The 20,112-nt window shown below is 45.9% G+C and overlaps 2 pseudogenes; both read left to right on the top strand.

Moving 5' to 3' along the window:
* LOC129031323 (double homeobox protein A-like) overlaps nucleotides 1-19,322 on the top strand; it is a 56,516-nt pseudogene extending 37,194 nt beyond the window's left edge.
* Nucleotides 5,490-6,995, top strand: LOC129031211 (uncharacterized; annotated as a pseudogene).
* Nucleotides 19,323-20,112: the final 790 nt, after the last annotated feature.

The following is a 20,112-nucleotide window of genomic DNA, read 5'->3' as shown; positions in this document are numbered from 1 at the left end:
AATTAACGGAATTGCCTCCAGTTTCTCCATGGCTTTCTAAAGAGGGGTCAAGACTTGCTGGATGCCAGATGTTTTCCAGGGATCCCAGAGAATTGGTCTACGGAGGCAGTGCTTTACTGTATTATAGAAGAGGAATGAATCACACTAATTGCTTACTCTGTACTTTTGCTTAATGATACAATATAAACAAATACAATGAGAAATAATTTTAAAGCAGTCGAATGGCCTTCAAGTTATTAAAGCTCCTGAAGAATCAAACATTACCTCCATATATAGAATTATTATACTAGGTGCAATTAATGATTTGATTTATAGATGTTTTTACATAGGTTTGATATGCAACAAGTCTAGGGGTATAAAATCCATAAAATCTGCCTTCTAATAAGCAGTGGTTTCTGCCTTTTTCTTTAAAAATTATATCAAAATAGTAAAACATGAATATTTTAAAATAAAAAATTATTAACACTTATTTTCATTCTGCCTGCTGAATTTTAACTTTTCCTTAAAAAGAAAAACTTCTTTCTCATGCAAACTATCCCCATATCCCTAATTAGGATGAATTATTGAAGCATCCTGGTGATTTCTGAACACTTTCAATCCTTCAATTATTCAGGTCTAGTTTAATGGCACCTGAGAACAATTATGTACTGAGAACTGTCCTAAACTGACAAAGGCGACCAAAGAGCTTACACAGGAGCATACCTGTACCCTCACATTGGCTCCAAAGTCTCCAGAGGGAAACAGACAGGACATGATGAATCAGCTCTCTTTTTACGGTATATGTTTGGAAAGATTGTTATGGAAACATAGAATAAATAGATAAATCAGCCTTGCCTGGAAAACTGGAAAAAGGTTCAAAGAGGAGGCAAATTTAGACCAATATGTACACCAAGAACTCATTGATTCTTACGGGAGTAGGATATTACCAGACAGACAAGTGAAATTCAGTAGGCAGAATGATAATAAATGTCATTTATTAAATATTAGAAAGACAAATACCTTCCCTATTTTAGCAGTGGAGAAGGTAGGCAAAGGAACTGAGGAGTGGAAGTTGAAGGCGAGCTCTGGGTGCTTTGTGAACACAGCCCAGTTGACAGTGGGAAGACTTGTGCTCTATGCTAAGGACCTTCTCTGTAATGACAATCCACTTGGTTGCACTAAGAATTCAAGAGCATTTATATGATTATATACAATTTAAGGGAAGATAAAGAGAAAAATTTGCTATCAACTCTGTGTAGATTTGGAAAATGATATCAAAGGAACAGTTTCACCTGCAATTTATTTGTCTAGAAAGTTTTATTTTATTAAAAAGTGTAGTCTACAAACTTGAGCCTCAATTTTTGGCAATAAACTCAAAAATGCTACACAAACCGTCACAGAATTCAGTTTGTCCTGGCAGGAAAGAAAAAAGAAGAAAACAAACCTCCATAAGAGAGGGGGTCTAAAGGAACTTCCCAAACCTCCATGATTTTGCAGGAGACAAGATAAAGGTAATCACCTGCAGCACCTGGACCCATCTAGATTAACTACATTTACTGAGCCTCCAGAGGAAGGTCTTCAGGACTCAGACCTTAGTTATAGATTAGAAGTTAATCACTTATGTCTTCAGACAGGCCCCGTTCCATGTTTAAAGAGAGATCTTTGAGCACCCATCTTCATACATTTGAGAACAGGGTCACTGAGAGGGAGTCTCTGAGGTCACAGAGTTTATTAGTTCATTTTCACACTGCTATGAAGAAATACCCAAGACTGGGTGATTTATAAAGGAAAGAAGTTTAATTCACAGTTCCACATGGCTGGGGAGGCCTCAGGAAACTTACAATCATGGTGGAAGGGGAAGCAAACACATCCTTCACATGGCAGCAGGAGCGAGAAGTGCAGAATGAAGAGGGGAAAATCCCCTTGTAAAACCATCAGATCTCGTGGGAGCACACTCAGTATCACAAGAACAGCATGTGGGAACCACTCCCATGATGTAATGCCCTCTCAAGAGGCCCCTCCCCCAACACGTGGGGATTACAATTCAAAATGACATTTGGGTGCAGACACAGAGCGATACCATATTACAGAGCCAGAAGAGCTGAGCAGTGGGCGCTAAGTAAATGTTCATTAAACCAAACCCCTGCACAACGCTGGTTTCATAGAGGTGCCACCTGTGCAGTGGCAAAAGCCCCACTATCAGAGGGGACCTGAACTTGGTTTAGTGCTATGTTGTCACTGCCTTCAAATTCTTAACAATTTTTGAACAACAGGCTCCACATTTTCAGTTGGCACCGGGTCCTGCAAATTATGTACCCAGTCCTGCCCCTGAAACAAAGATATGGTTTGTTCATGAAGGGACTCCCTCGACCCCTCCCTGCCCATCTCACTCCAAGATGCTCTAAGTAAAAGGGAACACAGAGCTAGGAGAAGGTAGGATTTGAGGATGATCTTGGAGGTCCTACCTGATCATGGCTGGCGATTCATGTGTGTGGGTGGGAGAATTTGGCTGCTCTCTTCTGGCACCCTCCATCCCATGCACAAGGCCTGCACTTTGCCTGTCTGTCCCCCCAAGTCCTCCTACCTGACTCAGACCAGGAGTGTGGATGGGGGGGTGGGCACTGGGGCCCAGTACTCCTGGTCCCAGCTGGAGTTCCCTGTTGATTGGGGAGATTTGGCCCCTCTGACTACTCCTACCCCATCACCACTAGGACAGGAGTGGGTGAAGGGGACAGAGTGGGAGACTTAATTAGTAGCCAGGGCCAGGCAGCCGGCAGTGGGGCGAAGATCAGGCTGAATTTTCCTGCTACAGATCTGCTCTCCGGAAGAGGCATTCATGAACTGGCTTAGGCTGTGGCTTGGCTATTTTAGGAATATTCTTAACCCTTCCTGAGTCACTGCCGCCATCAGACTTCTCTCCCAGAGCACAGAGCACCAGACTGTTCCCTCTCCCTGTCCCCTCCTCCCAAGCCCCTGCTTTCCTCCCTGGCAGCTGAGGTCAGAGTTTTCTCAGGGGTGGGGCAAGTTGACTTCTGCCAAGGAAAACTCCTGGGTGCCTGAGCCCCCTTCTTTGTCCTATGACTTCTCCCTCTTCATCACAGCTCTGGACTCAGCAAAGTGGCAGAATGGGCATCACCTCAGCCCTTCTTCTCATCTTATAAAATTGGAACCTCAGCATCTCTCATCTGAGGGAAAACAGTTGACCTGCATCCCCAGAGTAAGATGGGAAGCTGCAGTCCTGATTTCCAGCCTCTGGCAGAGCAGGAGCCCCTGCCTGCCTGGCTTTCATGCCCTGTTAGGGGCAAGTTTCCAACAGGGAGTCACATACAGCAGCCAGAGCCCCTCATGGGGTTACCTCTGCCTGGTTTTTCCCTCCACTCCAGGTCCTTCCCAGAGTCTGGCTTTTTGGAAAAGCCTAGGCCATGATATAGGCATTACCTGTGTAAGGCTAAGGGGGGCCCCACTGCGGGCCAGGAGGGCTCAACATCAATATATCCGAATTTCAAGTCAAGACAGGGGGAAAAGATCTTGGCTCAGTGTCAGGGGTTTCTGTGTCCATGCTGGGCTTGCCTGAGCTGGGAGGCCCAGGCCTCCTTGTGATGCCTTCTGACACTAGGAGTTGGAGTTTGCCACCAACTGCTATTGGGAAAGCTTGACATGGTGATCCAGGAATAAGGCTGATGATGCCACAAAAATGCCCAAGGGCCTGTGGTGTGCCTGACAGTATCCTGGGAAGTGGGTATAGAGGATCAATAATCAATAATCATTCTCTTCCTGAGAAAGGAAGCTCTCTTGGGGTGCTTAACCAGGTGTCTGGCCACAAGCCTAGGCCAGGGTTGATGGGCTGGGGCAAGTGAGTCATCCCAACTAATTCCCCCTCCTCCAGGTTATCACAACCACCCCAGCTCCAGAAGTGAAAGAGCTGGCTGCAGCTGGGCATGAGGCCAAATGAAAATGCTTTCGCTCCCCTCAAGTGCTGCAGAGGGGGCCCTTGCAAAGGGGGAGTCACCGAGCTGCAGTTTCTTTTGCCTCCAATCCAGAAAGAGCCTGAAGGATTGATCAAGGTGTCCTGGGAAAGATTTTGAGTTCAAAGAGACAGTCCCCTCCAGGAACTCCAGGAGAATTTTGTGTGGCATTTAAAGAGTAAGAAGCTGCTGGGTGTGGCAGCTCACACCTGTAATTGCTGTGCTTTGGGAGCTACAGGCAGGAGGATCACTTGAGGCCAGGAGTTAGAGAACAGTCTGGGCAACACAGTGAGATACTCCCCCCCACTGCAAAAAAAAAGCAAGAAGACCCCTCCCTTTACCTCTACTTGAGAGATGTGACTAGAAGGCAGAAAGCTGGCTGTGGAGGCGGGAGTCTCTCTCTTCAGGCAGAGGTAGGGCTGCTTCCTGGGGCAGAGGCGTGGATGCTATTTCTGGCTCTGCAGTTCCTGATGAAGACATACTGGGGCACCCAGGCTAACCTTTGGCAAAACTAAGAGCTGAATTCAGGAGTCCCTGATGCCAACCTCTGATGCGATCCCCCCTACCCTCCCCCATGTGTCTCGCTTCATAGCTCCAGGCCAGGAGCCCCAACTGGCTGGTGGAGGATGTCTTGCTCCTCAGCAGCTGGGATTTGTAAGTATTTATAGGAACATGGAACAGATCAGTGGCTGACAGGCCCAGGAAGCAGACAGGCCCCTTCCCAGAGGTCACCAGCTTCACTCCCCCTTCCTGCATCCCATCCTGATTTGAGGGAGCCCAGGATGACAAAGAGGGAGTAGTTGAACAAGGTGTGGAGTGGCAGCCTCTAAAGGAGCTCAAAGGATGCATTTGTCCATCTGCCCTGGGCTCAGCTTCCACACTCAGAGTCACTCACATCACTCCACCTTCGCCACAGCTCACCTGTGTGTCCACACAGCCAAGGCCACACTGACCCCAAACATACACTGTTTCAACTCTGAGCACTTCACTGTCACTCGCGTGTGTACACACATGCTTTCTAATTTCCACAGCCATGTGGATGCTTACAGGCTCACACCTTTGCACACACACAAGCTGGCTCACAGGCCCAGATCTCGGTCATTCCCCATAGGTCTTAATAAAGGTTCTGGGAGGGAAACTTGTTTCCTAAGGCAGGGTGGGAGTGTGTGTAAGAGTGTGTGGTGAGAGTGAGAAAGTGCGTGTGTTAGTGTGTGTGTGTGGAGCAGGAGTGACTAGGTCCTGAGTTTAGGGAGTTGGGAAGAGAAAGGAGAGATGGAGACAAGTGTGGACCAAGAGCCACTCAGAGCTGCCTGGAAGGGAAGCCAGGCTGAGATAAAGTCAAGGCAAAGAGACACCGACAAGGATCAAGCCAGGGTGGGGTAGGGACTGGGGACAGAGTCCGCCCCCATGAGAAGCTGTCACATTGCTGCTCTGGTGCCCTGTGACAGTGGCACCATCTCTAGCTGGAGACTTCCCCCTCTGGATCTTGTCATTGTGACTTTGCTTTGCTACTTGGGCAGCCAGGAGTGGTGACAGGCAGGGAATATGGTGCAGGGAATAGGGAACCCACCCGTCACTGCCCATCTCATCACCTGCCGGAGGGGGTGTGGTGGTGCAGATGAAAGCAGCGATCGGCTTGGCTGCCCTTGCCGTCTAGTGCCACAATGGAGGCTAGGGGAGCAACCGGCCTTCGTCTCCAAAAGGTGGGCAGGGTTATCCACACTTTGCCCAGGTCCCTGAAGCCTGCGGCTGAGCTTGGGGAGAATGGGCCAAGTCTCTGGTCCCAGGCACCCAGGATCTATTAGAGACAGGAACCAGCATATGAGACAGGGGCTTAAGTAGGAGGTTGGAGAAGACACGTTTTTGGCATAAACCGGGGCCCCTCTCTTTGCTCACTGAGCTGGCAGCCTGCGCGGTGCTGATCCTGGCCCTAGCCGCGTCCGCCTGGGACAGCGCCTGAGCGGTGGCCGATCCCACCTGGATGTCCCAGCCGGCTCCCACCCTACGCCCACTGTCCCTGGCCATGGTGGGGAGAGGCTCGCGCTGCTCCTCGCCATGCTTGGCGGCCGCTGCTGCCGGGCTTGGGGTCCGGCGTCGCACACGCCCCGCCAGCCCTGGGCACCGATCCGGAGGGAACACCCTGGGCTGCAGGCCCGAAGCCAAGAGAAGAAGCAGGTCCCAGGGCCGACTCCGAATCCGCATCTGCAGCTTTGTTCGTGGGTCCGGGAAGCAGAGGCCACCGCCGGCCACCGTCGTGGGCGAGAAGTGCACGAGGCGGCCGGGGCTCCCGCGGGGCACCCCATGTGCGCGCCAGGCCCCTCTTCGTCGCAGTTGCGGCCCCGGCTGCCCGGGGCCTGCGAGTTTCCCGCCAGGGCCGGGGGCTCTCGTGCGGTCCGGCCGGGAGGCAAGAAGGCAGGGCTGCGGCTCCGGCCACGGGGCGGGGGCAGAGAAACGACCTCGGCGCCGTCCGGGCGTCCAGCTCGGTTCCCGCCGTGGCCAGGAGACTCCCGGGAGCCCTCTGGGGACCACAGAGCCCTGGAACTCACCGGGCAGCCTCCTGGCGCAAAAGCGGGCGGAGCCTGAGACAGCGCGCAGTGAGGCGGTCACGCTCCACCACCGCGGGGCGGCAGGACTCGGATTTCGCCCCTGGTTTTAAAATTGTGCCGGCGGAGCCCGGGACGCTGGGAAGAGCGTTCTGCGCCCCTCCAGTCGCGGTCTCCCCCCTAAAACGACTTCCAGAGCCGCCTCTGCTCCCTGGAGGGGCGCAGGGGCGGACACCGGCGTCCCACGAAGTCGCAGGTCCTTAGCCTGGGGGCTGCCCCCCACTCTCGGGATGCAGGGGGCTTTCCGCCTCGCTGCGCTGCCCCCGGGGGGCCAAGGCGTGGGCTGCAGGCGAGAGAGGCGGCCCCGATATCGATGGAGAAGCACGGAGGGCTTCGAGGTCGCGGCTTCCCGGTTGTTGAGCGGAGTTGGGAGTCAGGTTCCAAAGAGACAGCGCTCCGGGCTATAATCACGACCGGAACCGCCGCTTCCGCAACCCGCGAGTCTAGGGCGGAGCTGTTGGGTGGACACAGTGGGTGAGGCAGGGGCAGGCAGCTGCTTCGCCTCGGAATCCGCCTCCGACAGGGGCCCGGGGGCCGGCCCCAGCTTTCCCTCGGTCACCCTCCAACCCTGCTCTCTCGACCCCCAGCACCCCTCCAGGCCCAGTTCGCTTCAGAGGCGCGAGACCCGAAAACAAAGAAGCAGCGAGCTCAGCCTCAATCCCCGTCCCAACTCCACTTTCGGGACCGCTGCCCTGGAGAATTGAAGGGGGCGGACCCCGGATTAAAGCCGCTCCCTTCCCAGCCTTGCCCCGCTTTCCTTCTGTCCGTGATGGTTTCCTTATTGGCAGGCAAGAGCCAGGCTCCCTGCGCTCCCGGGACCGGGCGATTGGGAGGGGATTCTGGAGCTCACGCCTGGGGTCGGCCCGGCGGGGGGTGACCCCGCGCCCTCGCCCGTGCAGGGAGAACAGCTGGTTCCCGCCGGGGCAGGGAAGCGTGGACGGTGTGGGCTCAGGCGCCTGGCAGGCACGCGGGGCCTCTAAAGCTTGGCCACTGTCACGGGTGGTGTGGTTGTCTCTTCCGCCCCCGCCACGCCTTCCTCCTGGGACGGGGATTCATTCCCTGGCAGGTGTCGGGGACCTAGTGCCCTTGCAGGGGACTCCCCACGGAGTCTGAGGCGATAACTTTAAAATGAGACGCTTGGGGGCCGGGCTGGGAAAAACTGGCAGAAAATATTATAACTGAACTCTCAGTGCCAGGCTGTTGTAGAATCTCCTGGGACAAGCCGTGGAAGTCCCCTCAGGAGGCTTCCGCGATGTCCTAGGCAGCTGCTCCGCCCGCCACTGTCCTTTCCATTGACTCACATGCGCCGCCTGGAGGAAGAGGCTGCGCTGGACACGCCGGTGGCGCCTTTGCCTGGGGGAGCGCAGCCCCGGGCTGTGGCGGGACAGTGCTGGGAGCAGGGCCTCGGAAGCTGGGCCTGGGGACCCGAGGTTGGGCGTGACGCAGGAGGTGGGCTCAGGGTTCTCCAGAGCATCCCCCTGAGCTGACCTGCAGGGCGGCCGGGCCAGTAGGCACTGGGCCCACGCGGTGACCTGCCTGCCCCGAAGCTGGAGCAGCCACTGCAAATGCTGCACTGACCCCAAATGCTGTGTCCTTTACATGTTTTAAGAATAATTAATAGGGCCGGGCGTGGAGGCTCAAGCCTGAATCCCCAGCACCTGGCGAGGCAGAGGAGAGAGGATCCCTTGCGCCCAGAGGTTCGAGACTAGCCTGGGCAACACAGGCAGACTCCATCCTTACGAAACAAACAAACGAAAATAAAACAAACAGAAAACAAATTAGCCGGGTGTGGTAGTGCGGGCCCGTGGTCGCAGCTCTTCGGAGGCTGAGGCAGGAAGATGGCTTGCGACTGCACCACTGCACTCCAGCCTGTGCGACAGAGCAAGACCCTGTCTCGAAAAATGTGTATGTCTGGGTAAGTGTACAGATTTTACAACTATTTTGAAGGCGACCTTTTTAACTTTAAACAGACCACTCTGGAGGAGACGCCTGACCCAGAGCACTTTACCTGAAGTTCGGTGCCCAAAGTGCACCCTTCCTCTGGCTGGTGTCTCTCCCTTCTGCCAAGCCATGCCTCCTGCAGAGGTGGGCTCCGTGGTGTCTCCCGCTCCGCCCCAACTGTAGAACAGTGTAAAGAACTGTCAGTGGGGCGCGGTGGCTCACGCCTGTAACCTCAGCACTTTGTGAGGCCCAGACGGGTGGATCACTTGAGGTCAGAAGTTCAAAACCAGCCTGGCCAACATGGTGAAACCCCGTCTCTGCTAAAATTACAAAAATTAGGCGTGATGGCGGACGCCTGTAATCCCAGCTACTCAGGAGGCTGAGGCAGGAGGATTGCTAGAACCCGGGAGGCGGAGGTTGCAGTGAGCCGAGACCGCGCCACTGCACTCCAGCCTGGGCGACAAGAGCAACTCCGTCTCCAAAAAAAAAAAAAAAAAAGAATTGTCAACCAGAGGGAGCAGCAATTCAGAAGCATGTTTAAGCCAAGTCCTCAAGACTAGAAAGCATGAAGTAGGGGAGGCGTTTTGAAAGCGTAAGGACAAAAGACCATGGGCATGGATGGCCGAATCTGGGGATCAGCATCGTAATTTGTCGAGAAGGAGGCCATGCTGTGCTGCCAGTTATTAATGGGTTTAATCAGTTGATACACAGCCCTACTGGCCTAACCAGTAGCCCAAGGCCCCAGATGATTTGCAGGTCGTGTCGGATTTTGATTGCAGTTCCTTACACTTGGCATAAGGAGACACTATCAGCCTGATTGGGAGGGTGATGGTGGGATGGAGCCTGCCGAGGTGGCGGCGCTGAGCTGACCACACCACCGGCCGTAGAGTGGGAGCCTTTCCTGCCCCCTTAACTGCAGCTAATATCAAAAGCACTGGTATGGGCTCTTTATCTGCGCTGGAACCTGAGTTTTTCTTTGTCTGCAATTACTGTTCTTCTGGGTTTATTTTGCCAGCTCATTATCCAGCCCCCTGGAATCAGGCCACCCAAGTTTAGCAGGTGCTGGGGAGGACCCCAGGGAGAGGCTTATGGGGGCTACCTGGTGAAACTGCCTTTTCCTTTCTGTTCTATGAGTGTGATGGTGTTTGAGAAAATATGGGGCTATGGTTCAGGCGCACTTCATATGTGCAAAGATGGAGAAAGCACTCACCTATACGTTTAGGCTCAGAATATTGATTGAAACATTTTGAATGATCAAAAATAAAATGTTATTTTTAAAGTTTCTCTTTGAGATTTCGCTTAAGTTTTGGCAGATATTCTTAAGTTTTAGTGACCTCAGTTTGGGAATTAAGTAACCTAAATATTGTGTCCTTATTATTAGTTATATAAAACTATGCTTTAGACTTTGTTAGAAACTTTTACCCCACCTTGACTGACTCCTTTTCCATTTCTGGTTGTACGAAATGAACTTATACTTTAAAGCTGTGGCCACCTTTAAATAAAGTACAGCGTGACAAAAAAAAACAAAAAACAAAAAACCCAATACAAATGTTTTCAGAGACAAATGCATTCTCTGACAACTGAGGTTACAGCAAATGTCTTCTTCACCTGTTTGCTTGTTCGGAGTTGTAATATTTGCTTTGGTGTAGAGCTGAAGATATAAATTGGTAACCAATGGAATTATCTGGCCTCAGACTTTATTTTCATCATTTCTTTCACTGATAGGCAAATTTATTCGGTACCAGCAAATGTCAATTTAATTATATTCTACAGTACACAGTGAATCATGTAAATTTAGTCCAGTTGTAAATACACTAAACCATATAAACTCACAACAATATATCAGTGCATGATGGGTAAGTGACTTTTCCCTGAGAAAGAGTATCTGTTTAACCTGCATGATCTCACTCTTTAGTATTTGCTTCTTTAGTCTACATTTGTTTCCCAGTTTTGAGTATAATCATGGTATGGAGAGACAAGTGAAATCACCACAATTTTGTTTTCCAAAATGTGAGACTATGCAAATGCTGAAATGAGAATTAATACATCCAAAATATCAAACCACAACTCTGGCTTTGCTTTACTTTTTGCCTGTAAGAGACATGTGGCCTAGAATAGGTGGTAGGTATTCCTACCACAACCTTGCTTAGCATAGTGGTTGAGTAAATATAAATTTTAGAGGTGAAGGTTGTTCTATACCCAGATTTCAATGTGATTGCTATGCCCACTTCACTTTCTTTAAAATACATATTTTTCTTACTTCTCACTTTCTTTTTCTTCTTGATTGACTTTTTTGGCTCAGGGATTTTTTTTTCCTTATGATCTCAAGAAATTTTTCTCATGTAAAAAGACATAATCCTGCTGGGAGTGGTGGCTCACGCTTGTAATCCCAGCACTTTGGGAGGCTGAGGCTGGTGGATCACCTGAAGTCAGCAGTTCAAGACCAGCCTGGCCAAAATGGTGAAACCTCATCTCTACTAAAAATACAAAAATTTTCCAGGCGTGGTTGCAGGCACTTGTAATCCCAGACACTCGGGAGGCTGAGGAAGGAGAATCGCTTGAACCCAGGAGACAGAGGTTGCAGTGAGCCAAGATCATGCCATTGGACTCTAGCAGGGTGACAAGAGCAAAACTCCATCTCAGGAAAAAAAAAAATCATAAATTTTCCCATATTAAAAAAAAACACAATATCCGGAATACAGAGAGGAGCATAATGCTTTGCAGGTCATAGATGTAATCTTTCTTCCAGGAAAAAATTATTTCAGATGAGACCAGAATTGGAAACATATTCCCTGCTGTCAGATAGCACTGGCTTAGGAGATGAATGAGGAGGAGCCTGCAGGCTACCTCAAGGATAAGAAGCAGGCAAAAGGTGAGCACAGGGGCGGCATGCACTCGGACTAGGGCTGCTCCTTCCTGGCAAGTTTCAGAAACTCACTGACAGTTAGAGCTAGCAGCTCCCATAGAGATGAATGCCCATGTTTTCCAGATGGGAGATCTGATGCTTAGAAAGGCTGAATGACTTATCTAAGACTCTGGGGCCAGAACAGGGATCTTATTCCAGTATTTCTTGCATGAAGCCATTCTACTTCCACGTTTCTAACTTATAACTTTTAAAACGTCATTTAAAAAATGAAATAGCATAAACATCAAGTCTGGAGGCTAGTGGTGGGATTATTCACATTTATTTTTCTACTTGACATTTGAGGACAATAGTGATGCTTAAGTAAAACCAAAATTATCTTGGGAATATAGAAAATAATATATCTGTTTACATTTTGGTGTGGGATGAGTAGAATCTTGTTTTCAAATTCTTGTTTGAAAGGCTATTAAGAAGAATAAGTCCTCACTTAACAGTTTTCTAAATCCTTGGTGGTATCCTCTGTCCTTTGGTAACATGTAAAACTAGAGCACACTTTTCTATTTTTGCTCCTTCTGCACCCTCATAAGGTGAAGCATGCATAGAGCACTCCCAGGGTCAGTGTGAGCCCAGCAGCAGCTCAGGCTGCCGATGCTCCAGAGTCGAATTCCACCTTCCACTTAAATGGCAGCCACAGGTAGACGTGCCCATCACAACCAACTCTGTGCATTCATAATCTCTGCTTATTCTACAGGTGGTTTCCACAAGAAAAATGGCACAATGTTTCTCAGAAGACAATTACATAAAAATCAGCATACTTCAAATTCACAGCAAATAATCAGACAATTCATGAAAATACTTACCCAAACACTAATTGTAGACTATGCCTTCTGAATATATTTGTCATAAACTTGGAGTAAGGAATCCTCACAGGCACTGAACAATTCAAAAAATGTAAAGTTGTTTGTTAGAATACTGGTGCTTTTGGGTAGAAAGCCTCATCTGTATCCTGGTAAGGCTTGAAGTTGCACAGGTGTTTTCATTTGTCAAAACCCAGAAAACCGTAAGCTTTAGATTTGTGAATTTTATATTGTATTATATGTGACCTTTCTTTTTAAAAAATGAGCTATAAGCAGTCTCCCAGATAGTAGCTCAGCCTCCAGGACTCTCTTCCTGCATGGCCGAAGACACCTCTTCACACAAGATGGTAGCAACAAATCATAGGTGCAATTACACCAAATTCACAGAAGATCAATTGAAAATCCTCATCAAAACCTTCACTCCAAAACCTTACCCAGGTTATGCTACCAAACGAAAACTTGCTTTAGCAATCAATACAGAAGAGTCCAGAATCCAGATTTGGTTTCAGAATTGAAGAGCTAGGCGTGGATTCCAGAAAAGACCAGAACCTGACTTTAGATTCAAGCCAGAGCCATGGACAAGATTAATCTGTTGTGGAGTTTCAAAATAGAGAAGCCAGACAGTGTCATACCACCTATAGCACCTTTCAATTACACACTGTCATCCATGCATTTATGAAAAACCCATACCTGGAATTGATTCCAGAGAACAACTTGCTGAAGAAATTGGTGCTCCAGAGTCAAGAGTGCAAATTTGATTCCAAAATCAAAGATCTAGATTTCATCTCCAGAGGAAAAGAGAACCTGTCATGTCCTTAGAATGAGAAGACTAGAGAAGACCAGGAACAAGATTTCTGAGGGACTTCAAGGTACAGAAGATACACAAAATGACATCAACCTCATTAGCACTCTCATTTCTCAAGAGCCAGAACATGGTGAATACAGTCAAGTTCAGTGTATTTGATATTATCAATTTGGGCCCCAAATCTCTCTCACAGTCTTCCTGGGAGTCTATTCTTCTTCTGAAAGTGCAAGCTAAGTCTTCTGAAGATGGTAAAGAACTTGGCCGGGTGTGGTGGCTCATGCCTGTAATCCCAGCACTTTAGGAGGCTGAGGCTGGAAGATTGCTTGAGCCCAGGAGTTTGAAACCAGTCTGGGCAACATAATAAGACCCTGTCTCTATTCTAAAAAACAAAATAAAGAAAAAGGACTGTAGGAGGCTAAGACAGGTAAAGGAGGCACCACACTACCCTGTTGACACAGCCTGGATCCAGAGTTCAGCAGACCTTGAGACAATGAAAATAAACTTAGTAATAATCATTTTTCAATCATTGCAGTAATTATTGATTTGGACAAAAATCAACTGACATCAAAATCTTAAAGTGACGCTTCTCTACCTATGGAGTAGCCATTCTTTTATTCCTTTAGTTTCATAATAAATTTTCTTTTACTTAAAAAAAACTTATACTTTGATGAAGAATGAGATATATACTTCATCTCAAAGAATCTTCTCACGCACACTTATTAATTACAAAAGGAAAATCAGTAATTTTGCAGTGGAGAAATATCACCAACTCCACCTTAACCAAGAAGCTGAAAGTCACTGCACCAGTAATGGCACAAACCAATGTGAGATGATTCCTGACATGATACACTAAAAAGGGCACAGCCTCTTCTGCATGTTGCTGACAAAAAGTGGGTAAGCTGAAACTGAAACTAATAATTAGGCAATGTCAAGCAAATACAAATTCAGGTTGACAGTCTGCAAAGTAACATCCATGTACTCTTCAACAGTGGATTGACCCTAGCTACTCAGGAGGCTGAGGCGGGATAATTGTTTGAGACCAGGAGTTCCAGATCAGCCTAGGCAACATCATGAGACCCCATCTCTACAAACATCTTTTTAAAAATGAGCCAGGTGTGGTAGCATGCACCTGTAGTCTCAGCTACTCATGAGCCTGAGGCAGGAGGATGGTTTCAACACAGGAAATCAAGGCTGCTGTGAGCTATGATCATGATACTGCACTCCAGCCTGGGTGACACAGCAAGTTCCTGTTTCCAAACAACAACAAGAAAACAAAATGAAACAAAACAAAAAATGGATAGAATAGTGACAATAAAAATGGAGAAAAAGTAGGCTGACTCAGGAAATGCTTAGAAAGTACAGCTATACCTCAAAGATATTGTGGATCTGATTCGAGACCACCACAATAAACAAATATTGCTATAAAGCAAGTCACACAAATTGTTTTGTTTCCTTGTGAATATGAAGTTATATTAGCTGGGTGTGATGGCTCATGCCTATAATCCCAGTACTTTAGGAGATGGAGGTGGGAGGTCACTTGAGCTCAGGAATTGTGAGATCAACCTGGGCATATAGGGAGATCCTGTCTCTATTTTAAAAAAGAAGGTATGTTTACACTACACTGTAGTCTGTTTAAAGTGTGAAATGGTGTTATGTCCTTAATTTTAAAACTCTTGATGCTGGCTGGGTTCAGTGGCTCATGCCTGTAATCCCAGCACTTTGGGAGGCCAAGACAGGTTGATTACTTGAATTCAGGAGTTCAACACCAGCCTGGACAACATGGCAAAACACGTCTTTAAAAAAAAAGAAAGAAAAGAAAAAAGAAAAACAGAAAAACAGAAAGAAAAAGAAGAAAAACTACTTGATGCCCTTACTTGAAGCTCAATTATTTAAAACAAAGAAAAAAATATAAAAATACTTTAATGCTAAAAATACTAATGATCATCTGAGCCTTCAGGGAGTCTTAGTCTTTTTGCTGGTGAAGGGTCTTGCCTTGGTGTTGTTGGCTGCTGCCTGATAAGGGCGATGGTTGCTGAATATTGAAGTGGTTGTAACAATTTCTTAAAGGAAAACAATGAAATTTGCCACATTAACTGACTCTTCCTTCCACAAAAGATTTCAGTGTAGCATGCGATATTTTTTGATAACATTTTACCCATAGTAGAACTTCTTTCAAAATTGGAGTCAATCCTCTCACACCCTGCCACTGTTTTACTGTGTTTATCAATATTCAAAATCCTTTGTTGTAGGCTAAACAATATTCACAGCATTTTCACCAGGAGTAAATTTCATCTCACAAAACCACTTTCCAGGCTCTTTCTGGACTGTAGAGTTCTTTCCAGGCTACCTTCTGGCAGTTTGAGAGTCCAGCATCATTTTCCGCTGGGACCCAATGATCCAGGAGGTGCTTGTGACTAGACTGCCAATGGACCCATCACAAAGTTTAACCCAACCTTGATCCCCAAGTCTTCACAAATGCTTACTGAAGAAAATTCCTAGAACAATTCAGGGTCCTTTCATAACCTCTACTCTGAGGTGTTAATAAAAAAACCTTAGTAACTTAAAAAAAAATGAGCTGTATACAAATACTGAACAATAATGATACATATGTTAAGTATGTAAGAAAAATATATACTTTGACATAAGTAAGAAATGGTGAGTTGATAATTGGATAGAATGGTGGATAGAGTGATAGATATGTAATAAAGCAAATATAACAAAATGATAATTGTACAATCTAAGTGGTTGGACTATAAATATGCACTTCCCATAACCTTTTTGTATGTTTAAACAGTTTTGTAATAACATATTAGGGAAACTGTTTGTCTCAAGGAAATAGAGATTGTGATATATTCTAGTACAATGAAGTGTAATCATGTAAAATAAAAGATTTTACTTCTGGCAATTAAAGTTAATCATATTAGAACACTGTCTAGGAATGGTTGGAAAATAATATTTTATTTTCTAATCAATATATTTATGTCATCTGTCAATCAGAATTACACTGACTTTAAAAAGCAATAATATGACTGTATATTCATGATGAAATATAGCCTAAGAACAAAATAATGCAAAAAAAAAATCTCAGATTGCTTATTATTTTTCAGAAGGCTGTATTTTTAGTCTTAGGCTATTGGTTTGTCTTACATTGCAGGATTTTAAAAAAATGATTAGTTCCCAGTACTTTGGGAGGCTGAGGCAGGCAGATCACAAGGTGAAGAGATTGAGATCATCCTGGCCAACATGGTGAAATCCCCTCTCTACTAAAAATACAAAAATTAGCTGGGCATGGTGGTGCGTGCCTGTAGTTCCAGCTACTCAGGGGGCTGAGGCAGGAGAATCGCTTAAACTCCAGAGGTGGAGGTTGCAGTGAGCCGAGGTGGTGCCATTGCACTCCAGCCTGGTGACAGAGTGAGACTCCATCTCAAAAAAAAAAAAAAAAGAAAAAGAAAAAAAAAAGAGAGTAGTTATGGGGCTGAGCACGGTGGCTCAAGCCTGTAATCCCAGCACTTTGGGAAGCCAAGGTGGGTGGATCACGAGATCAGGAGTTCAAGACCAGCCCAGCCAAGGTGATGAAACCCCCATCTTTACTAAAAATACAAAAAAATTGGCTGGGCACAGTGGCTCATGCCTATAATCCCAGCACTTTGGGAGGCTGAGGCGGGTAGATCACGAAGTCAGGAGATCAAGACCTACCTGGCTAACACAGTGAAACCCCGTCTGTACTAAAAATACAAAAAATTAGCTAGGCATTGTGGCACGTGCCTATAGTCCCAGCTACTGGGTAGGCTGAGGCAGGAGAATCACTTGAACTCAGGAAGTGGAGGTTGCAGTGAGCCAAGATTGCGCCACTGCACTCCAGCCTGGGCAACAGAGCAAGACTCCATCTAAAAAAAAAAAAAAAAAGCCGGGTGCAGTGGCTCATGCCTGTAATCCCAGAACTTTGGGGGACTGAGGTGGGTGGATCACGAGGTCAGTGGTTCAAGACCAGCCTGGCCAACATGGTTAAACCCCGTCTCTACTAAAAATACAAAAATTAGCCAGGTGTGGTGGAGTTTGCCTGTAATCCCAGCTACTCTGTAGGCTGAGGTAGGGAATTGCTTGAACTCGGGAAGTGGAGGTTGCAGTGAGCCTAGATCACACCACTGCACTCCAGCCAGAGTGACAGAACTAGACTCCATCTCATTATGGGTGTGACATTGAAAACTGGTACTTTTCTAATGAAATAGAAGAAGATACAGATGTAATATCTGAGCATAATTAAAATCCTCTAATCAAGACTTAACTGAAAGGTTTGTTTAAAAATTATAAATTTTTATTAAAAAATACACTTATCTTTTAGACTTATCCACTGAAAAGTCCTGGAAGCATTAAACAAAACAGAAGCAGAAAGCACCTTGGTGCCATAACTTTGGATTCTCCATGTCATCATTCACTAAAAGGAACCAAAGCTCCTTGGAGAAATGGCTGCTTTCTGGCTGCAGGCAGGCAATGTGCAAAATCAATCTAGAGCATCTCATCATACTGGAATGCAAGGGCACTTTTATACCCCCCAGGGTCATGTCCATAAGATCCAAGAGGCAATTTGAAGGAGGTCTCACTATCCAAACATGAACTAATATAAGCATCAATAATATTGATGACCACAAGCCAGGCACGGTGGTTCACACCTGAAAGCCCAACACTTTGGGAAGCCAAGGCAGGTGGATTGCTTTAGCCCAGGTGTTCAAGACAAGCCTGGGCATCATGGTAAAACCCTCTGTCTACCAAAAATAGAAAACAAAAAAACTAGCCAGGCATGGTAGCTTGTGTCTTTAGTCCCAGCTACTTGAGAGGCTGAGGTGGCAGGGTCACCTAAGCCCAGGAGTCTGAGGCTGCGGTGAGCTGTGATTATGCTACTGCACTCCAGCCTGGGCCATAAAGCAAGATCTGTCTCAAAAACAAACAAACAAACAAACAAAAATAATGATGATGATTATGATGATGATGACTGCAATGAGCAGGTGCACACCTGATATGTTTAAATCGTTGAGCTTATAATGATACTAAAGCATGCAGTCAATAGAATAAGTACATTATCCAGATATTGGAATTAGCATAAAAAGACTACAGTACTCCCCCTTTATTTGTGGGGCATACTTTGGAAGGCCTCCAGTGGATGTCTTAAACCATGGATAATACTGAACCCTACATTAGCACTTACCACACACTGTGGCTGTAACTTTTGAAGTTTGAGGTACAAAAGTGAAACTAGCAAGAATTTATTTTTCCTTTTCCACAATTGTACAAATAAAAGCTTAGTTCTTACCCTAGGTGTTAGCAATCTCAGCATATCTTTTTCCTCATTAAGTGGAAAACTTTCTGCTTTTCAGTTACTGAAAGCACTTTCAGGTTTCTCTTTTGTGTATCTGAATTGCCAGCATCAATATATTGCATATTGAGACCGTTACTAAGTAAAATAAGGGTTACTTGAACACAAACACTGCAATACTGAGATAGGTCCATCTGATAACTTAGACGGCTGCAAGTGTCTAATGAGCAGGAAGCAGGAAGCAGGAATTGTGCATCTGCCGAGCAAAGGGATATGTCACATCCTGAACTGGATACAGCAGAATGGCGGGAGGTTGCATCACATTCCTCAGAACAACGCATGACTTAAAATTTATAAACTGTTTACTTCTGGAGTTTCATATTTAATATTTTTTGACTGTGGGTGACTGGAAGTGAGGAAAGTAAAGCCACAATAAGGGGATACTACTATATTATAAACATGCTCAAGGACTGAAATAAAAATAAAACTGAGTAAACAGATGTGAAGCCTCAGCAGAAATAAAAACTTTAAAAAAAATTCAAATACTTAAAAATACAACATCTTACAGAAAAATTTCATCAGACTGAGAAGAGGCAGGAGAATAATTCCCAAAATTAATTTTTAAAAAGTCAATCCATTTTTAATTTCTTCAAGTACTTTCTAGGATTTTACGAAACCATACTACTACTTAGAAAACCGGCAAATAAAAGAGTAACTGATTAATAGAAAATGGTAAATAAAGGGAAAGAATCACGTATTTATTCTACCTTTTCACTACAAGCAGTACCTCATGGTAACCAAAGAGACAGTGAGGAAAAACTATCCACAAAAATTTTCTATTTAATATATGAAAGAAGAATAATAGAATTAAAACAGTTCCATTTATTGACCTCTAATTTAATCAGTTTTGGAGGTTATCATCCCTTATGCTCTTGGTTTGGTTCAGCCAGGAAAACAGCCAATTAAGTATTATAGAAATAAACAGTTTAATATAAGAATTAGTGCTTACATTTATGTGCATGTAAGCAAAAAAAAAAAAAAAATGAAGGTTTGGCAGGTTGCCTACAGAAAGTCAGAAACACAATCACAAATGACATCAGCTGAAAACACTGATATAGGAATGAAAGCAGTAGCTCATCAAGGAGTCCAGGAAACTTCTGTATTCACCAGGATTATGAATACATGCTTGTGTGATGTCTGTGATGGGCCTATATCTGGATACTGGAATTGCTGAGAAGAACCTTGTTAAAAAAAATCTGTGGGCTGGGCGCAGTGGCTCACGCCTGTAATCACAGCACTTTGGGAGGCCGAGGTGGGCAGATCATGAGGTCAGGAGATCAAGACCATCCTGGCTAACATGGTGAAACCCTATCTCTACTGAAAAAAAAAAAAAAAAGAGAAAATTAGCCGAACATGGTGGCATGTGCCTGTAGTCCCAGCTACTCAGGAGGCTGAGGCAGAAGAATTGCTTGAACCCGGGATATGGAAGTTGCAGTGAGCCGAGATAACACCACTGCATTCCAGCCTGGGCAACAGAGAGAGACTCTGTCTCAAAACAAAACAAAACAAAACAAAAAAACAAAAAAAACCAGTCATTAGAATGATGGGGCCTGGAAAAACCAATCTTGGGTCACGAATACACATTCAAAAGTAGATTAGAACATTTATAAGCCTAAATTTGAAATTTTGAAAATATTTTCTTTTAATCTGTATGAGTCTAAATATCTGCCTTTCCTTAATAATTTTGAAATTAGTACTCATCAAAGGGGCTGGCAATCATGGCAACTG

The sequence above is a fragment of the Pongo pygmaeus genome, chromosome 11 (genome assembly GCF_028885625.2).
Source record: "Pongo pygmaeus isolate AG05252 chromosome 11, NHGRI_mPonPyg2-v2.0_pri, whole genome shotgun sequence".
Classification (NCBI taxonomy): domain Eukaryota; kingdom Metazoa; phylum Chordata; class Mammalia; order Primates; family Hominidae; genus Pongo; species Pongo pygmaeus.
This window is presented reverse-complemented; position numbering and strand designations above follow the sequence as displayed.